Genomic DNA, 21,743 nt, shown 5'->3' with positions numbered 1-21,743 from the left:
ATATGAAAGTGTAGGAAATAATCATCACGTTCCATCCATCATCGAGAGTACTCTCGACAAGTCCATAAAGGTCGCCTAAATTCATGGATATGTTCCGTGGTCCACTGACTTTTTGATCTCGTTTTACTCTTAAAAGGATGGATGTATACACATTGTGTATACCCGTGCAAGTATTCGCAGATGCCTTCCCTGTTCTGATAAGAGAATTCAGTCGTTGTTTAGGTCTCTTTACTCGACTTCAGTAATCTTCAGTTTGTACTCTTATTCACCCCGACGACATTAATTCAGTTTGAGATCTTCATCCAAAGGCCGCCTGTTAAAGTTAGGGTTACAGCACTGGGCTTCTTCGGTGGATTCATTTGTAATATGGGTACGAATATCGGCAGAAGATCAGAGGCGAGTGTTTAGATATGCACTCATCAGAGTGGTGAGAGGGGAGAAAACATGAGGCCTCCGGTCAGGGTTTGCCCTTCCTGAGACCAAGAGAAGTATGTCGGCTGTTCGAAACCAATGGGGTTTGAATTGTCGTATCGTCAGGGCGATTCAGAGGATTTTTGCCACGAGTTTTCATTGAGAATAGTTTGGTCGCAGTCCGTAGAAGCAGACGGGTTTAGTAGGTGTAACGTACCTCTAATGTTTTTTCTTTGTCTTCCTTTTCGATAATTACATATTTATGGAGGTTTGGAATGGATTATTCGCTTATTCGAAAGACAAACAAACAAAAGACCAGTAAGCGACAGGCATGCAGGGAAGACCAGGCATTATTCTCTTATTCATATTACATATTTTTAGACCGGGCATTATTCTCTTATTCATATTACATATGTTTGCAGCAAAATTTGTTCCTTACATTCATATCATCCTTGCATTGAAGCTTTGTAAATCTTTATATAAATACCAGTGATCAGTTTTAATATGAATCTTTGCTCCCAGACTAGCGACTGATTTGGTTTTATTCATTCCTGTGTTTTAGATTGCTGATTGACAAGGTATGAAATTATGAAATTCTTGTTAAACCAGAGAGACACGTTAAGTTCAATAACTTGAATATATTTTTTTTTGTGTAGATGTTTGGAACCATCAGTGTGGTTTATTTTTGGGACAAATAATCACACTTTATGTTTTGAAAAATGTGTCTCTATGAATGTTTTGGGTTTGCTGTATATGATTTCTCATTTGCGTAATGCAAGGGAAGTCTGTAGTTTGGCTCTGAAACTTGACGGTGGTTTTGCTTGAAAATGGCGGTGCAACTCGATCTCCTTGACTTGACGGGGCCATCTGCCATCTAGGTACCGTATTGTAAGTTGGTTTGCACAATCCCCTATGTCACTTCTGATTTCCGGATGAAACATTCATTTTTCCGCTTATTCGGCTCTCGGGTGTAGGTGCCTTGCTTAGGTGATGGTTTACTCGCTCCATGGGAGATGAGGTCGGGAAACCTATGGCGTTATGGAGGTAATGACCCAGGCAAGTTGTAGGAATGTTTTTTCTATTATATTCTGACTACTATGAGCCACTGACCACTGTTGCAGGGTCTGCAAGGTGTTCTTCGCGTCCTTCCGACCAGAATATTTCCATCTCACGTACGAATGAACCATGAACCTTTTTCTTCTGTTCAATGCTTAATCTAAATTCGTTCACGGCTTAACTCCATTGTTTTGTGAGTGCAGGTAGGGTTCTGCAGGTGTGTTTCTGGAAGGTTCGCGGTCGAATGGGCTCCTTATACCAGTTTCCGTGCTCTTTTACAGGTTGGTCTGCCACCGAACCCTTTGGCGAACTTCGGCCTAGGAGATATTCTCATACTTCAATTGAATGAGAAGTTGTTTCATTTCTTTGCCTTTAACTTTCACGCCACGGCTCAAGCCAGTTAAAACTGTACTACCCAGTTAAAACTGTAGTTGATGTAAGAGATTGGACAGTGGTTTAATTTTTGGTTATACAGAAGTGGAACAACACTCTAAGTTGATGGGAATTGCCTTAACTAAGGGTTTAACCTAACTTTGGTTATTTTAGTCCTATTTCTGCATCTGAGTACTGATAACAGTTCTATAATGGGGTTACATTTGTTTTTATTTTGGTGGGTCAACTTTCCTTGTTGCATCTCGTCTTTTATTCTTGGTCGAATGTGTACAGTGTTTATGACATAGTTATCCTGAGTTCAAAGTTCTCATCCTTAATGTTTGAATCTTGGGCGGTTGGTTCATGGTGGTTCCCTCGGAACTCGACTTAGAACCACGAGATCCCTTTGCACACTAACTCTATCATTTAGTATGGTTCAAATTAAAGATGATGTCATTCTGTAATGAAACGATTTTGCATGTTACGAATTCACGAATGAAGTTTTGTTTTTATTTGCGTTTAGAATGAAGGATATAGCTTATTTGGGGACACTTCTTTTGAGAAGTATGGTTAATTGTCTCTGTTGAAATTTTAGAACCTAACCTGTTAGTTTATTTTAGGCATGCTTAACTTTTTAAGGTGCATAACATGGTTTTGACATAATCTAATGGTTCTAAAAGCCATAAATTGCTATTTTATTAACTTCTCTAATTCACTAATGCATTAGCATTCTGAAATAGTTTGGGGTTATTTCGTAGAGAAATAAAACTACAAAGCTACATGCATTCTTTCATTATTATTCATCGATGCCTTCATTATTATTCATCGATGAATAAAGAAAAGACAGAATATAACTAGGAGTAACATAAATAACATAATATATTTAACAATATAAAATGACAGATTGTCTCTAGTAATATGCTCTATTATTAACTATCCATTACTCAATATTAATAACTCTTTTTAGTTAATGATTATCAAGCACATAATGTACTACTTATCTGTCTCTGTTGTAATTATAACCATGTAAGTATTTCCTCTGCTCCTAATCAACCCTCGTAGTACGTTAAATATAATGCAATGAACCAAAGATTCGGGTGACATGTGTAGCTCTGCTATTAATGACCAATTGGACTTCGAGAGAAGGGTTTGGATATGGAAGCGCTTGGCATGACATGTGTAGCTCTGCTATTAATGACCAATTGGACTTCGAGAGAAGGGTTTGGATATGGAAGCGCTTGGCATAGATTACACCGTCGGATCGGTTGAATATCTACGACTCTCATGATCTCAGAATTTGCCTCTATGAGTCTTTGGGTTTGTTGTATAAGATTTTTCATTTGGGTAATGCAAGGGAAGTCTGTAGTTCAGCGCTGAAACTTGAGGGTGCTTCTGGTGGAAAATGGTGGTGCAGCCCGATCTCCTTGACTCGATGGGCCATCCCCCATCTAGGTATCGCATTGTAAGTTGGTTTGTAAAATCCCCTCTATCACTTCTAATTTTGACATGAAACATTCCTTTTTTCGCTTATTTGTCTCTCGGTGTGTAGGTGCCTTGGTTAGGTGATGGTCTGCTCACTCCATGGGAGGTGAGGTCAGAAAACCTACACCGTTATGGAGGCAATGACCCCGACAAGTTGTAGGAATGTTTTTTGGATTATATTTTAACTACTATGAGCCACCGACAACTGTTGCAAGGTCTCCAGGTGGTCTTTGTGTCCTTTCGACCAGAATATGTCCATCTCCGTACGAATGAACCATGAACCTTTTCTTTCGTTCAATGTTTAATCTAAATTCATTCATGGCTTAACTTCGTTGTTTGTGAGTGCGGGTAAGGTTCTGCAAGTGTGTTTTTGGAAGTTTTGGAGTTTAATGGGCTCCTTATACCAATTTCTGTGCTCTTTTACAAGTTGGTCTTCCACTGAACCCTCTGGCGAACTTCCGCCTAGCAGATATTCTCAGACTTCAATTGAATGAGAATTTGTTTCATCTCGTTGCCTTTAACATTCATGCGAGGGCTCAAGCCGGTTAAAACTATATTTGATATAAGAGATTGGACAAAGGTTTAAATTTTTAGTTATGCAAAAGTGGAACAACTCTCTCAGTTGATGGAAATTTCCTTATCTAAGGGTTTAACCCCACTTTGGTTATTTTAGTTCTATTTCTGCATCTAAGTACTGATAATGGGGTTACACTTGTTTTTAGTTCGGTGGGTCAACTTTCTTTGTTGCATATTGTCTTCTATTCTTCGTCAATTGTGTACAGAGTTTATGACATAGCTATCGTGAGTCGAAATTTCGCGTACTTAATGTTTGAATCTGGGGCAGTTGATTCACAGTCGTTCCCTTGGAACTTGACCGAGAGCCACGAGATCCCTTTGTAGACTAACTCTATCATTTATTGTGGTTCAAATTAAAGATTAGTTCATTCTGTAATGAAACGATTTTCCATGTGACGAATTCACTATTTAAGTTTCGTTTTTATTTGTGTTTAGAATGAAGGATATAGCTTATTCGGGGACACTTCTATTCAGACGTATGGTTAATTGTGTCTATTGAAATTTTATGGTTCTAGAATGTACTATGTTAGCTTATTTTATGCATGCTTAACCTTTTAAGGTGCATAACATGGTTTTGACATAATCTAATAATTGTTCTTAAAGCCATAAATTGTTCTTTTGTTAACTTCTCTAATTCACTAATGTGTTAGCATTCTGAAATAGTTTGGGGTTATTTCCTAGAGAAGTAAAGCTACAGGCATTCCTTCATTATTATTCATCGATGAATAAACAAAATACAAAATATAAGTAGCAGTAAGAGAAATAACATAATATATTTAACAATATAACACGACAGATTGTCTCTAGTAATCTGCTCTATTATTAACTACCCATTATTAAATATTAATAACTCTTTTCAGTTAATGATTATCAAGCACATAATGTACTACTTATCTGTCTCTGTTGTAATTATAACCATATAAGTATTTGCTCTGCTCCTAATCAAACCTTGGAGTACTCCTCGCTACCACACTTCTCGTTAGATGTAATGCAATGAACCACACATTGGGCTGACACCTCCAGCTCTGCTATTAATGACCGATTGGACTTCGACATAAGGGTTTGGGTATAGAAGCACTTGGCATACATTATATATCAATTGAATATCTATGACTCTCTTGTTCTCGGAATTTTCCTCTATGAAAGTTTTGGGATTGTTGTATACGATTTTTCATTTGGGTAATGCAAGGGAAGTTTGTAATTCGGATCCAAAACTTGACAGTGCTTCTGCTGGAAAAGGGCATTGTAGCTCGATCTCCTCGACTTGACGCGGCCATCCACTCTTCACCTACCACATTGTAAGTTGGTTTGTAAAATCCCCTCTATCACTTCTGATTACCACATGAAACATTCCTTTTTTTTGCTTATTTCGCTCTCGGCGTGTGGGCACTTTAGTTAGGTGATGGTCTGCTCGCCCCATAGGAGATGAGGTCAGGAAACCTACACCGTTCTGGAGGTAATGACCCGAGCAAGCTATAGAAATGTTTTTTCGATTATATTCTTACTACTATGAGCCGCTAGCGACTATTTCAGGGTCTCCAGGTGTTCTTCGCCTCCTTCCGACTAGAATATCTTCATCTCAGGTACGAATGAACATTGAACCTTTTATTTTGTTCAATGTTTAATGTAAATTTGCTGAGGGATTAAATTCGTTGTTTTGTGAGTGTAGGTAGGGTTCTACAAGTGTGTTTTCAGAAGTTTTGGGGTTTAATGGGCTCCTTATACCAATTTTCGTGCTCTTTTACATGTTGGTCTTCCACCGAACCCTCTGGTGAACTTCCACCTAGGAGATATTCTCACACTTCAATTGAATGAGAAGTTGTTTCATCTCGTTGCCTTTAACTTTCATGCCACAGCTGAAGCTGGTTAAAACTGTAGTTGGTATAAGAGATTGGACAAGGGTTTAAATTTTAATTATGCAGAAGAGGAATAACTCTTTGAGGTTATGTGAAATGGACTTATTTAAGTATTTAATGCCACTTTGGTTATTTTAGTTCTATTTCTACATCTAAATACTGATAACATTTCTATAATCAGGTTAAATTTGTTTTCATTTTAGTGGGTCGACTTTCTTTGTTGCATCTGGTCTTTTATTCTTGGTCGAATGTGTACAACATTTATGACATAGTTATCCTAAGCTGAAAGTCCTCGTCCTTAATGTTTGAATCTTGGGTAGTTGGTTCATGGAGGTTCCCTTGGAACTCGACCGAGAGCCACGGGATCCCTTTGTAGATTACCTCTATTATTTAGTATAGCTCAAATTAAAGATCGAGTCATTCTGTAATGAAATGATTTTGCATGTGATGAATTTAGGAATGATGTTTCATTTTTATTTGTGTTTACTATGAAGGATATAGCTTATTCGAGGACACTGCTTTTTAGAAGTATGGTTAATTGTGTTTGTTGAAATTTTATCGTTCCAGAATGTACGCTGTTATTTTATTTTATGCATGCTTAGCTTTTTAAGGTGCATAACATGGTATGGACATAATCTAATAATTGTTCTAAAACCCATAAATTTTCCTTTTGTTAACTTCTCTAATTCACTGATGCGTTAGAATTCATAAATTGTTTGGGATTATTTCCTAGAGAAGTAAAGCTACAGGAATTCCTTCATTATTATTCATCGATGAATAAAGAAAAGACATAATATAACTAGCAGTAGGAGAAATAAAAAAAATATTTAACAATATAAAATGATAGATTGTCTCTAGTAATATACTCTATTATTAACTACCCATTCTGAATATTAATAACTCTTTTTAGTTAATGATTATCAAGCACAGAATGTACTACTCATATATCTCTGTTGTAGTTATAATCGTGTAAGTATTTCCTCTCCTCCTAATCAACCCTCGGAGTACTCCCCTCTACCAAACTTCTCATTAAATGTAATGCAATGAACCACAGATTGGCTTGACACCTGCAGCTCTACTATTAATGGCCGTTTGGACTTCGACAGAATGGTTTGGATATGGAAGCACATGGCATACATTACACCGTAGGATCGGTTGAATATCTACGACTCTCATGTTCTTATAATTTTCCTCTATGAATGTTTTACGTCTGTTGTATACAAGTTTTCATTTGGGTAAGGCAAGGGAATTCTAATTTTCGGCTCTGAAAGCTGACGGTGCTTCTGCTGGAAAATGGTAGTGCAGCTCGATCTCCTCGACTCAACGGGGCCATCTGCCATCTAGGTACCACATTGTAAGTTGGTTTGTAAAATCCCCTCTATCAATTTTAATTTCCACATGAAACATTCTTTTTTTTGCTTATTCGGATCTCGATGTGTAGGTTCCTTGGTTAGGTGATGGTCTACTCACTCCACAGGAGATGGGGTCAGGAAACCTACACCATTCTAGAGGAAATGACCCAGGCAAGCCGTAGGAATGTTTTTTCGATTATATTCTTACTACTATGAGCCACTAATGACTGTTGCAGGGTCTCGAGATGTTCTTCACCTCCTTCCGACCAGAATATCTTCATTTCAGGTACGAATGAACCCTGAACCATTTTTTTTGTTCAATGGTTAATATAAATTTGCTGAGGGATGAAATCCAATGTTTTTTTGGTGTAGGTAGGGTTTTCTAGGTGTGTTTCCAGAAGTTTCGGGGTTTAATGGGCTCCTTATACCAATTTCGATGGGATTTTACAGGTTGGTCTTCCAACGAACCCTCTGGTGAACTTCCACCTAGGAGATATTCTCAGAATTCAATTGAATGAGAAGTTGCTTCATCTCGTTGCCTTTAACTTTCATGCCACATCTCAAGTCGGTTAAAACTGTAGTTGATCTAAGAAATTGGAAAAGGGTTTAAATTTTTAGTTATGCAGAAGTGGAATAGCTCTCTAAGGTTATGTGAAATGAGATTATTTAAGAGTTTAACCCCACTTTGGTTATTTTAGTTCTTTTTCTTCCTCTGAATACTGATAATAGTTCTATAATTGGGTTAAATTTGTTTTTATTTTGGTGGGTCGACTTTCTTTGTTGCATCTAGTCTTTTATTCTTGGTCGAATGTGTACATCGTTTATGACATAGTTATCCTGAGTCGAAAGTCCTCGTCCTTAATGTTTGAATCTTGGGAAGTTGGTTCATGGTGGTTCCCTCGAAACTCGACTGAGAGCCACGGGATCCCTTTGTAGATTACCTCTATTATTTAGTATAGCTCAAATTAAAGCTCAGGTCATTCTCTAATGAAACGATTTTGCATGTGACGATTTCACGAATGATGTTTCATTTTTATTTGCATTTACTGTGAAGGATATAGCTTATTCGAGGACATTTCCTTTTAGAAGTATCATTAATTATGTCTGTTGAAATTTTATGGTTCCAGAATGTACGTTGTTAGTTTATTTTACGCGTGCTTAACTTTTTAGGGTGCATAACATTGTATGTACATAATATAATAACTATTCTAAAAGACATAAATTGTTCTTTTGTTAACTTCTCTAATTCACTGATGCGTTAGCATTCGGAAATAGTTTGCGGTTATATCTTAGAGAAGTAAAGCTACAGGAATTCATTCATTATTATTCATCGATGAATAAAGAAAAGACAAAATATAACTACTAGTAAGAGAAATAAAAAATTATATTTAACAATATAAAACAACAGATTATCTCTAGTAATCTGCTCTATTATTAACTACCCATTACTAGATATTAATAACTCTTTTCAGTTAAAGATTATCAAGCACATTATGTACTACTTATCTGTCTATGATATAATTATAACTATGTAAGTATTTCCTTTTCTTGGAAGGTCTCACCACCTAGCCATGGACATGGCTATTATGTCCAGAATCCCCCTCCGAGCTCTTCGTACTCCTGACAGTCGATAATTTGGTTGTAGTATGGTATCTTGGGCATGATGACCACAACCCAGCCTCAAGTGTTATACCATTTTGAATGTAATCCATAATTTTCCCACTATTTACTTGTCGAGCTCAAGGAAAATCTGGGCATCATAATTCTTTCTTCCCTAGGTCTGTATTTTTCCATACGAGTTAAGATTCTGCCACTTTCCCCTTTTAAGGAAATAGATGAGCAACTATTTGTAACGATCTCAGGAGTTATTTAACTCATTCTTTCAGTTCTTTGACAAACTGTTTAAATTCTTTAATTAATAAATAACAAGATATGTTATGGCTTCTTAGCCTTAATTCTTTAACAATCTATGTTAAACAAAGTAAGAGTTTCAAATAATAAGTAAAACTAGGTAACAAGTAAATGTTTGTGCAGCATAGGGTCTAACAGCCTGTAAGTATATATAATATATTTAAAAAATCTGTATATGTTATTTGAAAATATTTATAATATGTTTAATTTTTTTTAATATTTTTTAAACATAAATATATATTTAACTATTAAAATGCATAAAATAAAATAAATATAATCTATATTGGAATGTAGTTTTTTAGAATACTTCATTTATCGGGAAAATGTAAAATAAATATGAATACAATGCTTATGTTAAAATTCCCCAAAATATCTAACTCTTAGCATAACATTGAGATAACCCATATAAACTGAGTCGAAGATCAACCTAATTACTTGACATAATTAACTAATTTTAATATTTTAAATTATATATCCGAGTTATAATAATTTAACATTTAATTATATTAAAAAATTTAAACATATTAATATAATAAATAACACTTCATATAATATTATATTATAATAGTGTAAATATTCTGGTTTCCCAATTTTTTCCCTATATTTGCTTATTAATTTTATTTAAATTTGGTTCAAAATGTTTTATAATTATAAATTTGAATGGTTGTGTAACATGTCTAACCATTAATATAAAAAATATTTTCATACAAAAAAAAAATTGATCCTCACAATAGTGAGTCAATTTATTCAACACAATTGTTATACATTATATATAACAAGGGGCTTATAATGTTTTTATTCCTTTGTTAAGGTGAAAGACACACTAACAATCAATCTAATGTGAACTATTACAATATATTTAACTGTCAAACCATAGTGTATATATAGACTTTAAGAATTTTATTCTGCCTTTAACAATCCAATATGAGTTATAGCGTCAAGGACAAGACAAACATGGAATTATGTCCACCATCCATCTGTAGGTTTTTTGATCTATGGTGGATTCTCTCTGGATTTGGAAAGAAGTAACTTCTTTCAACCCCAGCTCAGAGGTAATTTGTCATTTTGCACCTTTTTCTCTTTAAAGTATGGCTTTGCAACTTTTCTCCTGGTGAAACCTGAGCCTTCTGGAACGCCAAGTTCACCTACAGGAAATTCATATTTGCACATCTTAATTTATATTGGGAAGGGTTTCCTCTGTTGCATTTCATTTTCTCATCTTTCTTGCTTTTACAAGTTTTTTTGTTTCTCTTTCTAGTGATGACATATCCTCCTCCGGCTGGAATTAGTATTGGTTGTGCCAGTCCTTCCTATGGTACATTTCTTTGTGAAAACCCTGAGTGAAGTTTTATTCGAGGTTCTCAATTATGTAGTTCTTATGATACGTTAGCCTTTCAAGATTCCCAAGGTGTGTTGGAGATGAACCTGCTCTATCTCCTCATGTAAGAAACTTCATATTTTTGTTATAATTGTGATTTTCCCCTAGATTTATTCTAAGATTTGACTACTTTTTGTTGTTATTACATAGGAACATGCATATTTACTACTTCAGGGAAATGGCTAAGACAATATATGCATAGTGACAAACATTCATTTGGCTTTTCTAGGTTCTTTCTTTTCCTGCTCCTAAATGGTGCGAGGGTTTGTACCCTTTGGTTCTAGATTTGTTTAAATAGGGCATTGAGACAAGTTTCTTGAGTTTGAATCCATAGTATGCTCAAACTTTGCTCTAGATTTCAATAAAAAGGGCTTCCCTTGCAATTTTCTTCAATTGTGTGAACCACTTTTGTTTAGACTATATGTATATAGTCAAACATCCATAGGAGGCCATAATTTTACTTATGTTCACCTACATACATATATATATATATATATATATATATATATATATATATATATATATATATATATATATATATATATATATTATACACAAGTTTTTACTAAATTCTACCTTTGAATATAAATATATTTACTATTTTGATGTTTTTTCCTGTCATAGGGTTATGGGTTATGAATATGATGGTGTGCATTTTAGCTTTTTTTTTTGACATTATGTTCCTATATTTACCAAGATTCTTTGAGGGAGAAAGCAAATGGTTAAATATTAAGATAAAGTCTCTGTAAGCCTACTCTTCGATCCTCACAGTTCTACACAATTTGTTTTGGGCTCAGATTGTTTGACCCCCATCTCATGTTCTACCCAGAGCCAAACTAACCCCAAACTTTAGTACCCAATTTTTTTTATAGATACAATTACAGTATGTTGCTATTCCCTGCATGATTTCCACAGAAAGAATTGCTACTGAATTTTAGAAAAGTTAATAATTTGTTAACTGGAAGTTTCGAAATGAAGTCTGCTCGTTTGTTTAAAAGAAGCATTGGACATGCTTTTCACCTGGAAATTTCTTTATTAGAGGTATTCTTTCCATTTTCATTTGTGTCTCTACAAATGGAAAACATGTTGTCACTATTTGTTTTAAAGTATGATTATAAGTATAACTGAAGCGTTTTACACCATGTATTTTTGTTCAACTTTTAAGCTATATATATATATATACACACACACACACACACACACACACACACACATATATATATATATACATATACATATTCCTTGGTGATTTTTGGTTCATAATTCAGACAACTGCTTCATTATTTAATTTTCAACAAAGTAGACACAATTGTTCCTCTATTTATTTATTGTTAGTTCAATTTTACGGTACTCCCTGGTCATGACTAGACCTAGATTATCCAAGACTAGTCCACTACCCAAGGGAGGGTCTTTCGAAATAAATAAGCTAGCTTTGGACCACCTTTGAGCGAGTTTTAACTTGTACAACCAAAGCATCAACTAGTTCCCTTTTGACTATTATCAACCCTATGGTATTTTCTTAACTGATTCATTCCACATCAGGAAGAAATTTCTACCCATAATTTTCTGAATTAAGTTGTTAATATTGAGAGATTACTTATCCCATGCCTTTTTAATAAGATCAATGTTTTTATTTATCAAGTATGGTCCTATCTATTTTTGAAAGAGTACAAATAAACGCACGATTTTTCTTTTTTTATCCAGTAAACATCACACCCAAATTTCTTCTTTTGTTTATACAAAAATAAAGGATATAACATATTTTCAGTTCACTAACAAGTATACTTATCTTCTCAATATCTTAGATAATTAAGAGTAGGAAAGTATCTCCACCCAACCATGACGCTAGAAAATACGTCCAACTTCTCTCTCAAGCCTTTTGCACACCTAACAGTCTGTAATTTAAAACTTTAGTTCTTGAGGTAACTGGTACCTGCATATAAAGACTACTCCAGTCGAGTCTAGTACTGTACAGTCATGAATCATTCTAAGGATTCCACTGACTCTATGTTTAGATCAAGAGTACCTCTCTCCAATGACATTATTCTTTTAAAATTTTAATCTCACTTTCCACGCATCCTCCAGTCTCTAGCTATCCTTAGATTTTTCCACTAAGTTTTGGGCCTTTTGGTCTCCCCTCTACGAAATAAAAGATTGATAACTGATTCTAACTGTTCAGGAATTCAATATTTAATTTTCTTTTTTTATTGACCATTCTTGGTTTACAATCATAACTTCTACACAACATACCATTACATTATTTATTTTTTATCCATTCATCATAATCTAAAGTTTCCTTATCATGCCTTAACAACAATTATAAATAATTGAGTCATTCAATGTAAAACAATTAACCATGAGTAACTGTTTAGAGCATTTGGGTGTTACATCTTCCCCCTCTCATGTGAAACACCATCCTCAGTGTTCAATCTGATCCTTTAGAATAGATCCAGGTAGGCTTCCTATATGAATTCTTCATCTTCCCAGTTGGCCTCTTCTGGGATGAAGTGCTTCCATTACACTTTAACCTGGATGATGGCTCACTTACATAGTGTTATTTCTCTCCATTAGAGGATGTGCTGAGGTTCTACCATGATATCTCCATCCGGTTTGACCTATTACAAAAACATACTAGAATTAATTCAAGAAAACTCATTTTATCATGACCAATTTAAATATTCAGAGCATTACCTGAACATCCTGCTAAGTTATCACATGTCTAGGGTCATACAAATATCCTTTCAAAAATGAGACATTAAACACGTCATGAAATTTTATATGACTTGGTAATGCTAGTCTATAAGCCATTGGCCCAATTATTTCTAATACCTAGAAAGGACCACAGAAACGACTAGTCCATCTCAAAGTGTTTTTCTTGGGTTCAATTCACACATAAACATGATATGTCCTTCTTTTATCATCATAAGATTTCTTCCTATCTTGGAAAACCTTTAAATTTTGTCGAATTTTCATTACTTTTCATTCCATCTCCTCCAACATTTATGGTCCTAACATTTTTCTGTTCTCAAGGTTTTCCCAATTTGTAGGTGTTCTACATATTCTTTTGTACAACACGTTGAAGGGGCTCACCTTTAAAGATCCATGACTCCCATTATTACAAAGAAATTCTTCCAGATACATATATTCTTCCCACTTACTGGGATGTTTCATAACGTACATCTAAAGCATATATTCCAACACTTGATTTACCCTTCAGTTTTCCCATCAGTTTGGGGATGATACATAGTGTTGAACAAGACTTGGGTGCCTAGCCCTATAAATAGTGTTCTCCAAAATGCGGAGGTAAATTTCACATCTCTGTATGATATAACGACCTTAGGAATACCATGGAACATGAACACTTCCTTCATAAAAATGTTAGCAATTTGAGTTGTCTTGAAGGTGGATTGTATTGGAATGAAATGAGTTGTTTTCCTGATTTTATCCACTACTACCATAATTGAGTCAATGTGCCTCTTATATATTGTTAGTCTAGTGATGAATTCAAGTGTAATTACTTCCCACTTCCACTCCGGTTTACGTATTGGTTGAAGAAGACTAGCAGGGTGTTAATGTTCATCTTTAACATGCTGACATTCTATACATTGGGTCAAATATTTGGTGATATCCCTATGCATTCCAGGCCAAAAGTAATCTTTTTAACGGTTGAAAACATTTTTTGATATCTGGGATGGGCATTGTAGGGACTCTTATGAATTTTGTCTAGAACTAATTGCCTAACAAATATTTGATTAGGGACATAAATCATTCTGCGAAAAGTTAATAACTGATCTAGATTTATTTTATAATTTGAATTTTTGTTCTACTTGTTACCTTGTTGCACTTTCTACCATAAAAATTCATATTCAAGATCCCGTTGGCCAACTTCTCTAATTTGTTCTAGAAACATGAATTCAATTTGATTATAATACAATTCATAAACACAATGTATTCTTCTTCTTAGAGCATTTACAACTCGATTTTCTTTTGGTTTTAAATGTTTAATGTCAAACTTGAATTCACTAAGGAAGGCACTCCACCTTGCTTGATGAGAATTTATATGGGTTGTTTGAAATAACTTGTCTGTCTATTATGGTATGTCATTAACAAAAATATTTTACCAAGGAGATAATGCCTCCACATCATTAGTGCATGAACTACTACGGTTAACTCCAAATCATATTCAGATTATATTTGTTCATGCTCCTTTAACTTCCACGACTTGTAAGGAACCACCTTCCCATCCTACGTTAGTACTGCTCCACCCCTTCCTAACATGCATCAGTGAAAACCACAAATTCCTTGTTTGGGTCAACAATATTTAACATAGGGGCAGAGCATGGGGTACCCAATCCAAGAAAATATCTCTATAAAATGGTGGTAATAGCCCAGCAAACCCATAAAATATCGTATACCAGCTACATTTTTAGGCACCCACCACTCCATAATAGTTTTGATCTTTTCGGGGTCAACTGTTATTCCCTCTACTAAAATGACATGCCCACATTGTTGAATCTGATTTTTATAAAAATCATATTTACTAAATTTTGCATACAATTGATGACCTCGTAATGTTTGTAGTACTATTCGCAGGTGCTCCTTATCCTCTTCTAGAGTTTTTGAGTAAATCAATATATCATCTATAAAAAATCAATATGAATTTATCCAAGAAAGGATGGAAGATACCATGCATCAAGCTCATAAATGTCGCAAGCATATTATTCAGTCCAAAGGGTAGGAACACAAATTCATAGTGCCCATACCTAGGCCTAAAGGCCATTTTACAAATGTCCTCATCTTTCACCTGAATCTGATCATAACCCGGTTGTAAATCAATCCTAGAGAAAAGTGTTACCCCTCTGAGTTGGTCAAATAGATCGTCAATCCAAGGCAGAGGATACTTACTCTTAATAGTTAATTTATTAAGTTGTCTGTAGTCAATACACAATGATAGTGTACCATCCTTCTTCCTTACAAATAGCACCAGTTCTCCCCACAGAAATACATTGGGGTGAACATATCCCTTATCAAGAAACTTCTGGAGTTGCATCTTAAGCTCGGTTAGCTTGGGTACACTCATGTTGTAAGGAGCTCTAGATACTATTACTGTGCCAGGAGTTAACTCTATGGTAAAGCCAATATTTCATTTTGGAGGTAGCCTTGGTATATTTTCAGGAAACACATCGGTAAATTCCCGGACTATCAATATGTTTTCCAAAGTGGTAGTCTTACTTTTAGAATTATAATACCCAACTTGGACCACATAAATCGCACAACCTTTTCTAATACACTTTCCCAATTGAGAAGCAGTGATGGGACATAACTCCATAGGTTTCCTAACACTTTGAATTTACTACCGAGATCTATCTTCAACAAAGTAGCTAATGGAGTTTTCCTTACAATTCACAAAAGACCAGTGCCCCTCCAACCAGTCCATCCCAAGTAGCAAATCATATGATCCTAAAGGAAAAACATTTAATTTTGCCTTTATGTGCTGACCCCTTACCTCAATGGGACAACTGGGCACTTTTGCATTTACCCTCGTCTTGGTCCCTGTAACTAGTTGGACCAACCAAATATTTCTAAATTTATAAGTTGGAAAAAAACATTTTTCCACTACATTCAGGATAACGTAACTTAAGCTTGCACCCGATCTACTAAAATAGACACAGATTGATTAATTAACTCACCTTCTAGTTCTATCACAATTGGTTGGTAATCGACTTGGTGGTTTTCTAGCACAACATTAATCCTTGGCATAATCCTTTCCACCTCCCTGATGGTAGATTCTTCTTCTACGTTGTAAACTTGTTCAGATCTGGTGTGGTGGCAACAATTCTTGTAATAGTGGGGTTCTCCATAGCACCAACGTTGCAAACGAGGCTTCTATACCTAACTAGGCTCTATCTTATTAGATGCTTTAGTAGGCTTTGTTTCTTCTTGCCACTTGGGTTTTTATGGATTCCTTGAAGGTTGTTTATTTGATTGATTTCTCTATGAATTTTTAAAATTTGTAGATTTAGTGCCTCTGAAATTATGAGAATTATTCTATCCCTTCCTCTGAGACAAAATTTTACTAGACTCCCATTTCTAATTCATTGGTTAGTAACACATTCGAGCCCTCCAAATTGCTTCTTCCATGGTTTTAGGATTATCAAACTCTATTATTTCCTTCATAAATGTTGGTAGACTACTCATGAAGCATTTTACTTTGGTTTGTCCCTCTCGGATATATGGCACATATCTTAATAAGGACGTAAAGTTGGTGACCTTAAATCATGGAATTGTTTATATTTTTCGTCATGGAATTGTTACATCTTGCTCCTCCATCCCTTGCACTATCTTTACCTCGTCCCACCATAAGGTGGCTTTCCCTTGAAGTTGATAGATGGACAACCTAGCCTTAAGATTATTGTCATATTCATAAACTTGAAAATACTTATTCATATTGACGAGGCAATCTTCTGGAGCCTCCTTTCCCTAAGCATTAAAGGTTGGGGGTTTAATATTTCTGAATTCCTCCTACAATTCCATTTTTTGCTTCTTCGCTTTCCTTGGATCAAAAACGTTTCCCAATACTCTATTTTTGTCAATTCTCTGCATATGACTCCCCTTTTGAATATTCTTGGTTCGATGTTGATGTTCTTCATCATCTATCCTTCTATGCTCAGGACTGGGTAAAGAGGTTTGGTGGTTGTATTTTTCTGAGAGGACTTTTAAGGTCCTCTCCCGTTCATGCATCAGTATTTCATTGTCGACTCTTAGTCAAACCATTTCATCTTGGAATTGTTGAATAGTTTCATGTGTCATAATTTTTTGGTGTTGATTTTTTGCACCCAGCTGCAGGCACACTTCTAGATTTGTTTTTGGATTTGGTGTAGGCTACACTCCATCCGTTGATCTTGATGAAAATTTCCCTCTAGCCCCTCTTCTCATTGTGATATATTTACCTGCACACTCTCTTGTGTTGTGCACATTTAAACACAATTATCATCACTTTCATTGCCTGACCGACCACATTATTGAAACCAGGCTTTGATATCACTTGTAACATGTGTAACCATCAATATAAAAAATATTTTCATGCACATAAAATTAAAAATTTGATACCCATAATAATCAATTGATTTATTCAATGCAATTGTTAGAGATTATATATAACAAGGGTCTTATAACGATTCAATTCCTTTTTTAAGGTGGAAGGTGCACTAGCTCTCAATCCAATGTGAATTATTACAATATATTTATCTGTCACACCATAGTGTAGACAAAGCATTTAATAATTTTCCTTGGCATTTAAAAATCTAGTACGAGTTATAGTGTCGATGACAGGGGACAAATGGCCCACTTATGTCCACCGTCCATTTGTAGGGTTTTTGATCTACGGTGGAGGCTCTCCTGTTTTGGAAAGAGGTAACTACTTTCACCCCTATCTCGAAGGTTGTTCGTCATTCTGCACCTTTTTCTCTTTGAAGTATGGCTCTATAACTTTTCTCTTGGTGAGACTTGTGCCTTCAGGAACACAAATTTCACCTATAAACATGTCGTATTCTTACATTCTAACTTGCAATGGGAAGGGTTTTTTCTATTGCATTTCATTGGCTCGTCTTTCTTTCTTTTACATGTTTTCTTGTTTCTATTTTTAGTCATGGAATATCCTCCTCTGGCTAGAATTAGTATTGGTCTTGCCTATCCTTCCTTTGGTAGACTTGTTTGTGAAAATATTCGAGTTAAGATTTATTCAAGGTTCTCAATTACGTGGTTCTTATGATACCCTAACCTTCCAGGTTTCTAAAGGCATGTTAGAAACGAACCCACTGTATCTTCTCCTGCAAGAAACTCGATATTATTGTTGTAATTAAGATTTCCCCCTAGATTTATATTAGGGTTTGATTGTTTTCTATTATTATTGCATATGTACATGCATATTTACTAATTCGGGGCAATGATCGAGACACTATATGCATGTTGGCAAACATTCATTTCAATTTTCCAAGTTCTTAATTTTCCTTCTTCTAAATGGTGCAAGGGTGTGTACCATTTTGTTCTAGGTTTGTCTAAACAGTGTACTGAGACCTGTTTCTTGACTCTGACTCTAGAGTATGCTCAAACTTGGCTCTATATTGCAAGAGAAAGGGCTTCCTCTGCAATTTTCTTCAACTATCTGAACATCTTTTGTTTAAAGTGTATATATATAGTTGAATCTCCATAGGAGGATGAAATTTTACTAATTTTCATATGTATGCACATAATTATATATATAGATATACATGTTTTGATTAACTTCTTCCTTTGAATATAAATTTATTTATTGTTTTGATGTTTTTCCCCGTCACGAGGTTATGGGTTATGAATATGATGGTGTGCATTTTAGTTTTTTCTTCAGCATTGTTTTCCTGTCTTTACCAAGATTCTTTAAGGGAAAAAAGAAATGGTTAACTGTTAAGATAAAGTCTCTGTAAGCCTACTCTTCGACCGTCACAGTTCTACATGAAAGTTTCTAGGCTCAGATTTTTTGACTCCCATCTTGGGCTCGACCCAAAGTCAAATTAAACCCAACCTTGAGTACCCAAATTTTTGTTTATATATATAATTACATTATGCTGCAATTACTTGTGTGCTTTCCACAGAATGAATCACTACTAAGTTTTACAAAAGTTATTAAGTGGTTAACTGGATGTTTTGAAATGAAGATTTCTCATTTGTTTAAAAGAGACATTAGTGATATGAAATTGGATTAGGTGATTTCTTCCTATTTTCCCAAAAAAAAAAAAACAGTGTCGCGTCAACACTTTTGAAGAATAAAAATGGGTCTTGAAAAAACAAGTTGTTCAATGTCTCCTCAATGATGAATTAGTCTTCATATGTAACTGAACATAATGACATAACACACATAAACCATGAAGGCATAATGAAGAGAAAGGAAAAGCGTTGTTGGTGGATTTCACCCCTCGTGGCCTACATTTTTAGACCTGTTAACATGACTAGACTAATATATTTGGTATGAATGAAGTACGTAGACATTTGTTGCAGGTAAATATGTGGCTATTACCCCTACAAGGTAATATTCTTCTACAAATAACTCTCACAACAACAACAAATCAGTGAATATCCTACAAATATGACATACTCCAACTGAACTAAGCTAAAACAAGCATATGAAAACTTCAATTGCACATTGAAGGACATAAAGAAAGCTTCATGATAAAAGAAGTTAACTTGAGTTGAACCTTGTTGGTTACAGCTACTTCAGTAGCCTTCTACGAGTGAGAATACCCATCCAAGGTCTTCTCCATGTCCAAATACCTTCTATAACTTCTTCCAAACTTTCTCTGATCCAAATAAATTTAGCCTCAAACCTACAAAAATATTACTTAGATATGCTCAAATCATAAATCAAAGATCACCATTGGATCCATACTCTCCAAAAACCTCTAGGTATCATCTTTCTCAGCTCCATGGGGATAAATACTAAAAAATTTATGATCTCTAAGCTCATCAATGAACTTGACTTGTAACCATCCTTCAAATTTTCCCTTCTGGCAAACTATCCTAAAAATCTACCCCGAAAATCGCTAAAGGGGAGACATTTTCACCCTCCAACAGTGCATTTTGCTCGAACTTTAATTTGTCCTCTAACCCCTTGAGATCGAAAATTAGGGTCATGTGGGAACATATGGCCACGGGCTAGGCCTTCATGCCCGCCCTTGTCGGCCTAACCCTAATCTCTGGGCGAATGGCTACATGGGGTGCCACAGAACCTCGGCACGAGATAACTATTTTCCCTTACCATTGGGCCCCTTTTCCTCTGGCGTGCAGTCACTTTATGGTCCATCTGACTTGGGGATGCCCCTCACACCTTGGCACCTTCCACCTTACACCTTGCCCTTTGAGCTATGGTCATATAAGGTCCATGTGGCATTGGGCTAGCCCCCCATTAGAGCGCCTTCTGCCAAGCGACCCAAATCCCGTGCTTGTGGTTATATGTGGTGCTTATGACCCTAGGCTAGGGCTCTCTCCTCTGCCCTTGCTCTATTGGCTTGAGGATATGGTCTAATGGGATATATTGCTCTTGGTACTGAGACCTCAGGCCAGGACTAAGCCCTAGCCCTTGGCTCCCCTATCCATTATCCCGTGGGAGTGTGGTGGCTGAGGGCTAGGTCTTATCCCTGGCCCCTTTCCCCAAATAAAAATTGCGAAAACCTTAAATAGAAGTTGGCCACTATCGATTAAGAACCACCATGCACCCTAGTGGTAAGGTGCTTGAATTTTAGTCGACTGGTCCCGTGTTTAACTCCTACTGGGGGAGAAGTTTTAGCCATACATAATTTTAATATGCCCTTGGGAGGCCATGTGGAAGCCACCCATTGACCCACGTGGCTCCCAATTATTGACCCACAAAAAACACCCAAAACCAGTAAGAACACAAGAAAATTTGACCACTCCAGAGAAGCCAAGTGGCAGCGTGCCATTGGGCCTAAAAACATAGTCAAACACACAAATTGCCATTTTTTTGCATGTTTGAGAAAACGAAAAGAATTTAATAACTTGAGAATCCAGTGTTAAATTGAGGTTAAATGAACTTCGTTGGATTCAGAACAACAGACACTTTGATTTGGCGCCAGTTTCAAGAAGTTATGGGAAGTTTTGTTTTTTAGCATAAAATTGATCACCTGATCACACCTCCCCACTAGGAACTTTTGGACTCCAAAAGTTTACTTCCCTAGTAAATGTAAAAAGGTTGAAACTCAAAAAAAACCAAAAGCTCAATCCAAATGAAATTTTTTCAATTTGTGTGCTTCAAACCCCAAACAAAGGACTTTACCTATCATCGTGATGAATACCTATTGTCCTGTTAAGAATTGAGCCATCATTCTTATCGCTCTTGCAGTAAGAAAATATTGATTAGTGAAACCTGAACATTCTCTTTACTCTCATCTTTGCACCGCCCCAAAAACACTTCACCTTGAATTTAAACCGTTGAAGGGAAACTTGACTTCATCTAGGAATTCAAAAGCAAAATAAACTTACTTTAACATCTTCAAGCTGAGCTTGTACATGAAAAGTACAATGTTGCAAAATGTTCCATGATATCATTAACCTTGCCTACAATACATAGTCTTGATATGATCTTAAAAACAAATATTCAATTCACACAAGTATCAAATTGAATACTTGTACTAGTGAACATATGACAATTTGTAGACAACTTTGAACAAAAATCTAGTACATTCGCAAAAGTCCTTCACATGTGGACTATAAGAAGTCAATACATACATCACCCAAAAACATCTACTTGTTGTACATAGTGACAATGAATTTTTTGTTTACAGAAGTACCTAAATAGGT

General features: G+C 35.6%; 1 long non-coding RNA gene across 3 annotated transcripts; it reads left to right on the top strand.

Annotated features, from left to right (window-relative positions):
- The first annotated feature begins 126 nt into the window (after nt 1-126).
- On the top strand, nt 127-2,050 carry LOC149242136 (uncharacterized). Of its 3 annotated transcripts, none has more exons than XR_016245696.1 (4): nt 127-1,289; nt 1,386-1,455; nt 1,533-1,583; nt 1,671-2,050. It is a non-coding gene; the product is annotated as an uncharacterized LOC149242136 (long non-coding RNA). The 3 variants fall into 3 exon arrangements; XR_016245697.1 differs by having other exon boundaries at nt 127-1,299; XR_016245695.1 differs by having other exon boundaries at nt 127-1,455.
- Nucleotides 2,051-21,743: the final 19,693 nt, after the last annotated feature.

The sequence above is a fragment of the Pinus tabuliformis genome, chromosome 8 (assembly GCF_031772625.1).
Source record: "Pinus tabuliformis cultivar Carrire ecotype Pingquan chromosome 8, CPIR1, whole genome shotgun sequence".
Taxonomy (NCBI): Eukaryota; Viridiplantae; Streptophyta; class Pinopsida; order Pinales; family Pinaceae; genus Pinus; species Pinus tabuliformis.
This window is presented reverse-complemented; position numbering and strand designations above follow the sequence as displayed.